The following is a 12,138-nucleotide window of genomic DNA, read 5'->3' as shown; positions in this document are numbered from 1 at the left end:
CTTTTTTCATCTAAAAAGTCTTCACAATAGTATTTACCTCCCAGTTTTTCAGAGAATTGAATACCGTTGGTTATGAAAAACCTCTAAAAATAGTGATTTCACTAGATACTTAATAGAGTCCCTCTATCAAATTCAGATTATGTTTTTATGATGCAACATTGCCTCTTTTTCTTGTAGAACAGAAACTCCTGTCCTCTGGGCAGTGACCTCTTTTGACTCAAAGATGTCATTCTTTTTAATCAAGGAATCAAGTTTTCATTGCAAAAATTAGCCCAGATTGTCCTGAGCATGAACATACTCTTACTGTAGACTCTTGTTGAGATGTAAGAAATCCATTAACAGACTTCATTCCAAACTTAAGGCTCCTTTTTATCCTTTTAACTTCAGTCCATTAACAAGCGAGGAAGAAGTAAGAACAAGAAATTAATGTCCCTTCCATTTCCCCACTGATGTCTAGTGAGAGGGGCAGAAGCAGGTTTTTTAGGAGCTGAATCTTCAATAACAACTTTGGAGCCTGTTTTAAGAGGAAGAATATAAAATTAGAAGTACAATATTAAATATCAAAACTATGTAGAATAAGAAAAAAAGGCAACAAATTATTCATATCAATCGCTCCTTCCATTCACAGTGCAGCTCTACCCATAGGTCCTGTCCCCATGCTTTAATAAAAACATATTTTTGCATGGGGCGGGGTGTGGGGGGGGGGGAAGCTGACTAATACAACAAATACAAAAATACTGACAAATTCAATTTGTATGATTTTCATCAAAAAATGTATGTGTTTATAATTAATTGCATGTTTTACATTTCTGAGAATATTCCTGTTGTTTTGACCAGGCTCCAGTGAGAACCAATGTCTCTAGAATGTGCACCTCCTTCAGTACCTGTATACTTCCAGTACTCATTGCTATAAGACATCTTCACATAGTGATCTGACCTTGGGCCTTGCCCCTTCGTATCAGCATGATGAATCAGGAGAGCAGACTATTCTTGGAACCATTCCTCCACCAGAACAGTAAGCAATAACTTACCTAGAAATTGAAAAGAATACAAGCCAGTAAATATCCCCTCTAACAACCTACCATATTCTCAGCTTAGTTTCAGTGTGGCTGAATTGCAAAAATGGCTCTACACAGTGCCATCAGATATGAGAGGACATATGACCAACAGGAAAGAGACAAATATAGACTCCATGTGGCCAAAATGTCTTAGTTTTGCAAACTTTACAAACACTTATAGGTACATTTCTGGGGACCCTCTTAGAGACTTCGGAGGGGCTTATACAAGTGGATCCCGTAAAGCTTAAACTTAATTAGCTTCCTGATACTTTGCAGGAGTAGAAAGGAAGAAGAGATGAGTGAAAGAAAAGTAGGGAGATGAAGGAAGAAGAAAAGATATTGTTTTGAGATAATTTCTGTGTACATCTGTCCTAAAAAGGAGATAGGTAAGTGGTATTTCATAATCTTCCTGCAGTACATATTCCCACATTGATAAATGAATATATTTAGAATTTAAGCACAATGTTGTTTTTTAAATTTATTTTCATTTGTTTATTTAATATGAAATTGATTGTCAAATTGGTTTCCATACAACTCCCAGTGCTCATGCCAACAGGTGCCCTCCTCCATGCCCATCACCCACTTTCCCCCCTCCCCCCCATCAACCCTCAGTTTATTCTCAGTTTTTAAGAGTCTCTTATCATTTGCCTCCTTACCTGTCTGTAACTTTTTTTTTCCCTTTCCCCTCCTCCATGGTCTTCTGTTAACTTTCTCAGGATCCACATTAAAAGTGAAAACATATGGTATCTGCCTTTGTATGACTTATTTCACTTAGCATAACACTCTCCAGTTCCATCCACGTTGCTACAAAAGGCCATACTTAATTCTTTCTCATTGTCAAGTAGTATTCCACTATATATATAAACCATAACTTCTTTATCCATTCATCAGTTCATGGACATTTGGGCTCTTTCCATAATTTGGCTATTGTTGAAAGTGCTGCTATAAACATTGGGGTACAAGTGCCCCTATGCATCAGCACTCCTGTATCCTTTAGGTAAATTTCTAGCAGACGCACAATGTTTTTGTAAAAAAAATACTGGAAATTATTTATTTAAATAAGATATTTTCCTATAAAAGTAATTGCCAAGGCATAATATATTTTTACTCTAACAGTGATACCTGAACAATGGTACCATTCAAATATTTTCAAAACTCCTGGGGCGCCTGGGTGGCGCAGTCGGTTAAGCGTCCGACTTCAGCCAGGTCACGATCTCGCGGTCCGTGAGTTCGAGCCCCACGTCGGGCTCTGGGCTGATGGCTCAGAGCCTGGAGCCTGTTTCCGATTCTGTGTCTCCCTCTCTCTCTGCCCCTCCCCCGTTCATGCTCTGTCTCTCTCTGTCCCAAAAATAAATAAACGTCGAAAAAAAAAAAATTAAAAAAAAAAAAAAAAACAAAAAAAACAAAACTCCTTTGAAATTGTTTCCAATTATATAGTGAACTACACAAAAAATTAGGGTTGTTACTTTATTACACCCTATTTTTTAGCCTCAAAATGTTTAACAAACCTTTATTTAAACCCCTTTAATACATAACACTTTTTAAAAGTCTTTTTATTATCAAATATACAGCTAATAAATCTGTAAATATTACATATTATAAAAATATAGTATAAAAATAACATATATATATGTATACATATATATATATATATATATATATATATATATATATATATCATCTATTTAAAGATGAACCCTCTTATAACCAGCATTTGGATTGAGCAATAATAATTTTCCAGCCACCCATAAGACCCTCTCTGCCCCCAATCATAATTACAATCTATGCCTTTCTCCCTAAATTAAACTACTTCTTGGGGCACCTGGGTGGCTCAGTTGGTTAGACTAGGCATCCAACTATAGCTTAGGTCATGATCTCATAATTGGTGGGTTCGAGCCCTGTGTTGGGCTCTGTGCTGACAGCTCAGAGCCTGGAGCCTGCTTCAGATTCTGTCTCTCTCTGCCCCTTCCCTGCTCACACTCTGTCTCTGTCTCTCAAAAATAAATTAAAATGTTAAAAAAATTTTTTTTTCAAGTCAAATTTATCTTTTTTTATTTTTTTTTCTTTTAATATATGAAATTTATTGCCAAATTGGTTTCCATACAACACCCAGTGCTCATCCCCAAAGGTGCCCTCCTCAAGAAAAATTTTTTTAAATAAGCTACTTCTTAACTTTTAAAATTTCACTTTCTTTGCCTCCTTATATATTTATTATTCAAAATATGCATATTTTGATACTTTCTCTGGACACTATGATTTATTTTTGCCCATTTTTGAAATTTGATATATTTTTTTGCATTCTTGAAGCTACTGATTATCCCTCCTTCCCTTCATTTTGTTTATAATTTATCTGTTGTAGAACCCAGCATATTTGATCTGTAGTTTCCCATAATCTGCATTTTGCCAATTGCCTATACTTGAGGTGCAAACAGTATATCCTTCTGTCCTCTGTATTTTCTGCAGATTGGATTCCAGAGTTTTGATGAGATTCAGGCTCAATCCCTCTGGCAAGACCATTCATGTAGTGTGTTCTTTTATCAGAAAGGATATATTACCTGATTTTCTCTCTTTGTGATGTTTGCAAATATTGATGTTCATGACCTACATCTATTAATCACTGAGGTGAAATGGTGTTATTTTGATTCTGCCATTTCTTTTCCTGTGGTTTTCATGTATTAGTTTAACCTCATTAATAAAGAAATACTACCCTTGATTTATTAATTGATTACCCAATGGTATAATTCCTATTGAAAAGAGAGGATAAATACTTGATTCCTTAACTGGATTTACCAATTCTCCAGAAAATGAATTTGTTTCCGTATGAACTCCTGCAAGTGACCATTTTTAAAAATAGTACCATTATGAATTTATGGACTTAAACATATTGTATAGATTGCAATCCATTGCAGTGATTGTTCTCATTGAAGTTCAAATTTTCCCATATTTGGCCAGTAGAAGCCTCTTCAAATTGGATGTTGAGTTCTTTTGATGTGACCTTACACTCTTTGAAGATTCTTTGCTATCTAGTATGATAGTTTTTTCTAGGTGCTACTCATATATTTCTCACATCAAATCTGGAATCAGCTATATAACCATGAGCCCATGTTTCTTTTAGCGGGAAATGGTACCTTGATGCTCAAAGCTCTCTGCAGTTGGGTTGACTATTATTTCTAGACCTTTTCAAAAGAAAGAAGCTGGACATGTTTAAAGATAAAATATATCATATGTTCATATTGATACTTTCAATTCAAATTCAAAATTTCTTTTATTTTGTACCAAAAAATCCTGGTTTTGGGGAGCATCTGGGTGGCTCAGTCAGTTAATTGCCCAACTCTTGATTTTGACTTGGGTCATGATCCCATGGTCCATAAGATCAAGCCTCATGTAGAGCTCTATGCTGATGTTGTGCAACCTGTTTGGGATTCTCTCTCCTTCTCTTTTTGCCCCTCCCCCACTTGCACATGTACATGTGCTCTCTCCCTTTCTCAAAATAAACAAAGTTAAAAAAAAAAAAAGAATCCTGGTTTTCAAGGACATAGGATAAGAATATCACATAATTATCTATTTCCTTTATTTCACATTATATATGCTGCAACATATTAATAACAATAGTAATATTATCATCTAATACAACTACTGAAAATAGTCATGTGTGTGTTATTGTATATGCCCTCCTCATTTTTCCCATGTTTATACTTATACCATGTCTTTATTATCAAAGAATATGGCTACTACATAATATTTTCCTTCATTTTTAAATCCTCATTGAGTCTCAGTTTTGTAAGATACATATTGAATGTTCACCCCTAGTCCTTATATCAGTATCTTTCTGTTGGTTTTCTAAAGCTTGTTCTCTAATACAGCCTTAGGAACATGAATATAATTGTCTGAGTCCTTACATATTAATAGTTTGTGACTTTTATGCTTCAAAGTCAGATTTGTTGGATATAAATTTCTTTGTGCATTTTCTTTCCTTTAGTAGCTAAAATGTATTACTCTGTTTTCTTCTGACATAAAGCACGGGTGTCCAAAACTTTGATAATCTAGGTTTTCTTTCTTTATTAGTTGTTTTACATTTTATCGAGCAGCCAAAGAATTTTTTGCTTTCTTTAAAATTCAATAATTTTATCAGAATAGGTCTTGGTGTTGATCATCCTGGCATGACATTTTGGGGAATGTAGTGTTCTCCTTCCTTCTTTTCTTTTCTTTTCTTTCTTTCTTTCTTTCTTTCTTTCTTTCTTTCTTTCTTTCTCTTCTGAAACATTTCTTAGATTGTATGTCCTAATACTGGCTCTGTTATTTGCTTTGGTGTTCTTCTTAACACATTCTCATCACTCGTATGTTGGATGTTATTTGTCTATGTTCAATATGGATCCCTCCCCTTTTTTTCAAAAATGTTTTCTTTGTTCATTTCTTTATGATTTAGGAAAATTTTCTCTTTTTTATCTTATATCTTCCTAAGTCATTATTGGTTATATTTAGTCATTCTTGTGATTCTTCTTAGTCTTTTTAAATGATTTTTTAAATTTATAGTTTTTCCTAAGTTTGGTCACCTCATTATTGAATGTTTCTAACTCTGATTTATTTCATCATTTTATGTATGTATGGGTATGTACTTTTTATGCACTCTTATTGTTTATAGAAAAGCTATCCTGCTTTTTATCAGTATTTTTTATATCTTGAAATAGTTAAGTAAGCAATTAAATCAAATACTTTTTTGTTGCTCACACTTTTTTTTCTTTTCTTTTCTTTTTTTTTTAATTAGGAGAAGCTGGGCTTCAGGAAAACTTTTCTAACCTTACAGAGCTCTCTTTTCTGTTGTTTTAATGTAATTAAAAATATATATATATATATATATATATGGCCAAAGGCTTTTTGAGGTTTTCTGACACTGTTTCTCCCTCCCCACCCCTCCCTCCACCTCTTATCCGGACCTTCTCATTCCTTAAGCTTTATTAATCCAACCAGTTTCTATGACGCTCAGTAGTTGCTCTTCCACGCAGGACTCTGATATGGATGTTTCAGTTTTAGAACTCATAGGGGCCATTCCACTCCAGCCACCTTTCGATCTTCTTTCCATAGGCTCCAAGCATTCACCCACTATTGGAGAAGGCAAAACCTCTACCAGTTTAAGATAATATTATTTTTTTTAAGTTTATTTATTTTGATAGTGAGCATGAGTCGGGGAGGGACAGAGAGAGAGAGGGAGAGAAAGAATATCAAACAGGCTCCCTGTTGTCAGTGCAGAGCCTGACGCAGGGCTTGGCCTTGGGAACCTGTGAGATCATGACCTGCACTGTAACCAAGAGTTGGTTGCTTCACCGACTGAGCCACCCAGGTGCCCCAGATGCTATTCTTAGAGTGGTCCACCATACTATTTAGCAAATATCTATTGTCCATTTTGAGAGTCTCTTTACTTAATATTATCAGAAACCTATTCCTTCCCTCTGCTTCTTTCAGCACAGGTATTGATATAGATCTTGTAAGCGTTGGTGGTTTCTCTCTATGTTCTTATATTTTGGGGTTTCTTGTGTTTTATCCTTGCTACCTTTGGTTTCCTTATAAATATTGTCTTGTGCTTTTGATTTTGCTAACTAGTTCTCTGTTTTTATGTGGTGATCAGTGGAGTCAAAACAATTGTTTTTGCTACCTGCTACCATTTTCTGGAATCTATAATACTTAAATTTTTTTTGTAAATGCTTTTTGCTTGTTATCATACTTAAAATATTGAAAAGTCACTGGCACATCAGTAGCATTTTTTATTATAAATTGTCTAAATAAGACCTTTGAAGGAGACAAACATCATTTGAATCCACAAGTTCTGATGGATATATTTTAATAATGAGGAAACATTTCTTTTTCCATAGATTTTTAAATTTTATTTATTTATTTTGAGAGAGGGAGAAAGTCAGGGGAGAGGCAGAGAGAGAGAGAGAGAGAGAGAGAGATTGAGAATCCCAAGCATGTTCTGTGCTGTCAGCGCTCAAACCCATGAACTATGAGATCATGACCTGAGCCAAAATCAAAAGTGGATGCTCAAATGCCTGAGCCATCCAGGCGCTCCCATTTTAATAGTCTTATATGCCGACCATGTTGGTTATAATTAGGGTTGTATATTAAACAAATCCTGAGATGGAGCCATTGTTTATACCGTAATCTCTGTGAATGAAACCCTTGGAGACAATTTGAAGAATTGTGACTTTCACATAGATTATGATATGTATGTTTTTCCCTGGACTTGTAAACTACTTCATCTCTGCTTAAATGAAGAAAGAACAATAAAAAGATTATAACAATTTTTTAAGCAGAGAACTCCCAATATTTTGCCTACATGATCAAACTTGATTCTTAATAATACTATTTTGAGAATATATATATGTATATATATATATATATATATATACATATATATATATGGCTTTTTAAAAATTGCTTTATTTATATGTAGTATGTGAGAGAGTAAGTCAAACACCTATCCTTGGATTTCTATAGATGCAACTAACTGTGACAGACTTACTCTTGGGGATTCTGTCCCTTTGCTGATACCCTGGGAATCTGAGAGGAAATAATCTCTTACTTTGAAGTATACTCACAGACAATGCTGTGATCAGTGGGCTTGTGGCAATTGTATGAGTGAATTACTTTGGCCTCTTGAAAGATGACACTTTTATTAGGTTATTGTGTTAAAAACAAGCCCCAATATCAACTACCACAAATACACAGACAAAATTATCGATCTCTCTTCTGGCTGTGTTCATGAGTTCATATTTAACTTAAGATTTGCCTATGAAACTGTTTTCCTGACAAGGAGTCATTTATTGCCGTGGCATCTTTTCACTTGATTATTAAGATTCCTTTTTGCCGTTCTCCCTTGAGCTTTAATTACAGCATTGCAGCATGTTCAAAACATGCTGCCAGATTTCTTACTTGTACAGGAGACAGAACACATATTTCACATCCCCTGCACGTCCTTTATCCCTCTTATTGATTTCCTAGGCAATTCTGTATTGATTTTATCTTCATATTTCAATGCCTTCTTGGTCTTTTTCCTTCTTATTTTTCTGAGCTCTTAGAACTCTGGATTTCTCCTTGTTCAGTCAGGTCATCCAATTAGGATTCATGTGTGATCCTCTTTTGCCACTCTGAGGACTCTCTGTGATCCAGGCTGTAACCCAAATATTCTTATCAGAATGACTTTTATCTCATACCCAAACTGTCTGACTAAGCTCTGGCACCCTCACTCCTGTTTGTTTAAAAGCGTGAAAAGAAATTGTAGCAAGATCCTTCCTGCCCCGAAGTATCACTCTGGCCCCCTGAGTTCAAACCACTTCCTGCCATCTGTGTTACTTCTTGGCTTGCCATTGGTGCCATAGCTTTGTCCTTGAAGGTTTTTTGTTTTTGTTGTTTTCCCCAATGAAGCACCTGCAATCATGCTAGCAACCAGGAAAAGATACAAGGCTTCTTATTACTCTCAGTTCTTACAAAACATTATTGTGGCTTAAGAGTTGTGATTAGCCTAACCCCTCATGGTGGAATGAATAAGACAGCTGTGGAATGAATAAGACAGATACCATGATAGTTTTTATCAGGGGAGGCCAGTGCCTAATTTGTGTCCTGGAGTGGATAAAACACTTTGAAATAAAGGAGAACAGCAAATACCACCTGTTTTGCAGTGTATGGCCTTCTTTTGAGAGAATTTTACAAGCGGCCTTACTCAAGAAATTCTATCACCAAATGCTATAATTCACGGTTCATAGAGACTTGCAATTGGGGGAGAAAATTAAGTATGTCCTAGTCTTTAATGCCAATATATATGTCATCATACTCTGAAACACTTTGCTTCTCTCATTGTTTACAGATTTTTTATTACACTCTGAAATCCACAAAGGCAAATAAACGAAACTGAGATTAATCCTTCCTTTAATTACAATTTTTTTCAGGTCTTATTTAAATTTACCACATTTGTGCTCTACCTATCTGCCTACAGATATTTAGTTCTGTGTGAGCCCTATGTGCAGAGATATCAAGTTCATTACTGTGACTACAATAGCATTGAGATTGGCAATAGCAAGTGATTTTAATCAATGAAATGCTATACTCGTCTATTTACTTGTTACAATTTACCAATATCCATATAATGTTGTTTTTCCCCAGTATTAGCTGATAAAGATAGGAAGATCATTATGTAAGTCCCGAATTATATTCTAGGCAATGTTCTTTGGTTTTAAAGAATAGAAAACTAAAACATTAGGTCTATTAGTTCAATTAACTAGGATGAGTTTCTATAACTGAAATGGTTATTGAATAAATGGAACTCATTGGATGCAATTGGAATACAGCCTTACCTTTTCCCCTATTCAAATCCATTCTGTGAGTTGAAGTCTTCCCCTTCTCTATCAGTGTATAATATGTTCTATCAGTGCCTTACCCAGATTTCCTAACCTGTCACCTTCCCCTGGCAGGTCACCACCAATGAGTGAAGGTGAGACTGACCCCATGAGGCAGTTTGTACTTCAGATCTTCTCTGTAGGACAAAATTAATACTGAAATTAATCTCCAGCTGAGTTCACTCTCTTGCTTACCTTTCTCTTTCTCTCCTATCCTGCTTACTTCAATCCAAAATATCACTTAGACAAGAATGCCACTTTAGAATCTGCTTCTAGGGAACCTGACCAAAGATATTCCAGATAAAATTTTGTGCAGAGCCCATAGCTTATTTGTTCCCTTGTAGAAAAAGAGATGCTCAGTTAACTATTCTTCCTAAGAATAGTTTCATTTCGATAACTAAAAAGTTTAGTCCTGACTAAAAGCCAAAACTTTGAACCTCTCCTTTCATCCATCTTGGGCCTGGAGGCCACTTTGGGGGTGGATGGGTTTTCTGCCTTCTCTCCTTTACTCTGTGTGCTTGTGCTTCTCGGTCCCTGCCGGGTAGCTGTTGACCCTAGTTAGGCCTTCTGATGCCTCCAGGCTTAAAGCCTGGTAGAGAGAAGAGATAGGGACAGGAAAAGTCTTAGCTGATTAAGATTTCATTTCTCATTGCTTCTCTTGGACTATTGTGGGTGTTTAGAATTGATTTCAGTATCTATCTCTTGTATCCTTTTGCATCCTTAAGAACTTTTTGACAACTGGTAAGGATTCCCTCAGCTACCTGCTTATAATTCCTCCTTTAAGCCCTGGACATTGACACCACTCAGCCTCTTTCTCTTGGGATTCCAACACCACATCAGGCAGATTCTTGGGATGGATCTCTCTTCAAATGACTCTATACCTAAACCTAAGCATTATACCTCAGCACAGTTTACACACTGGGCCCTAGCAGCCTTGAGTAGGAAACCAGCTACCTGCCATTTGAGCCTTCTTTATTGATCAACTAGAAGGCAGCTCCACTTGCTGCCTTTCATCTTTAGCATTTTTAGATGCAACTCTGACACCAATTGGCTGTGTTTATCAGACTCCAGTAGGACACAGATCCAGCTTTTCTGGTAAGGTCCTTAAAAGCTCATTTCACTAGACTTGAGCTAAGGAGGAGGCACATCCTATCCCCACTCCATTTAGAGAGAACTTTCATTACACTGATAATTGTCTCAAAATATGTTCTCTTCAACTTAAACACACCCAAGGTGTGTGAGGTGCTAAGCACTGGGGAAAAAAAAAAAAAAAAAAGGTTTTGAATCCCTCTCTAAAAGTCCAGTGTTTTTCCCTTAGCTCTGGATTGTGGAACTGATTTGCACCTATTGTCCTTAGGTCCCATAAAAACTACCAAAAGCAATCCCATTTATATATAATTTGCAAAGGATAATTTGTAATATAACTAATATCTATGATCAAAGAGCAAGCAAAGTTTAGCTAGAACTAAAGAGACTGGAAGTGGGGACTTTGGAATTTGGGAACTGATATATCTCGATCCCTTTTACTCTCTGTATTGTGTCATATTTCTTCTTGTCTTCCTATGACTACTTCTTATTCCCATATTTAATTCTTAATTTATGCCCTCCATGATTTCAGCTTGAATGTGGCATTTTCTTAACATCACCTCTACTCAAATCCTTCCATTAAATCACTTTTCATCTTTTTCAGGTCTTTCCATTTGAATTGCTGAGAATCTGATTGGTCAATGAAAATTCAATGGAATGGTTTGATAGTGTCATCTATTCCCTGATTTAGTCACCTGTTTCTAGCTACTTCTGGGGAAATGAAGGCAATATGGCTATATAAAAATGACTCCTGAAGGATGCCCCTTTTGTAAGGACTGTAGATGTAGACAATCATCATAGACAGAAAACATATCCATACATATATCTTAAAACCTATCTACAAGTGTCATTTCCCAACTTTTCCTACCTTCTAAGTTTGGGCTTTACCACTCTGTATAGTTTCCTCAGGCTGTGTCATAAATCTGTTTCTTCACTTATGATATTTACTCTGACTATAAACTCTATAAACTTACTTTAGTCCTTTGACTAAGTCTGAGTCATTCTTCATGAGACCAAACATCATCTCTCTCACAAAATCTGTCCCAAACCTTCATAAATGGCTCTTGCTCTGAGTTCTTAAAGTACCTTAAAGATGCCCCTATCTTTTTTTTTTAATTTTTAATGTTTATTTATTTAGTTTGAGAGGGAGAGAGAGAGAGAGAGAGAGAGAGAGAGAGACTGAGAGGAGAGCACGTGCCAGTGGGGGAGGAACGGGGGAGGAGCAGAGAGAGAGAGAGAGAGAGAGAATCCTAGGCAGGATCCACCTTCAGCATGGGCTTGATCCCACAGTCATGATACCATGTCCTGGGCTGAAATCAAGAGTCAGCCGCTTAAACAACTGAGCCACCCACGCATCCCAACGATCCTATCTTATCAACATCCAGTACTGCTGTTATTTCGATTTTACATATTTAAAAAGTTGCTTTTCACAATAGACTCTCCGTGGACGTTTTTCTCGTTGGAGCTTCAAACTCTAAGAGTGAGTGAAGAGAACGAGAAATAGAGGCAGTGTTATTTTACATCGTGAATTCAGAGAAGGCATCTCTGGGAGTGGATAAGTAAAGGAAAAAAAAAAAAACAAAAAACAAAAAACAAAACACTGCAGG

The sequence above is a fragment of the Leopardus geoffroyi genome, chromosome B2, assembly GCF_018350155.1.
Source record: "Leopardus geoffroyi isolate Oge1 chromosome B2, O.geoffroyi_Oge1_pat1.0, whole genome shotgun sequence".
Classification (NCBI taxonomy): Eukaryota; Metazoa; Chordata; class Mammalia; order Carnivora; family Felidae; genus Leopardus; species Leopardus geoffroyi.
This window is presented reverse-complemented; position numbering follows the sequence as displayed.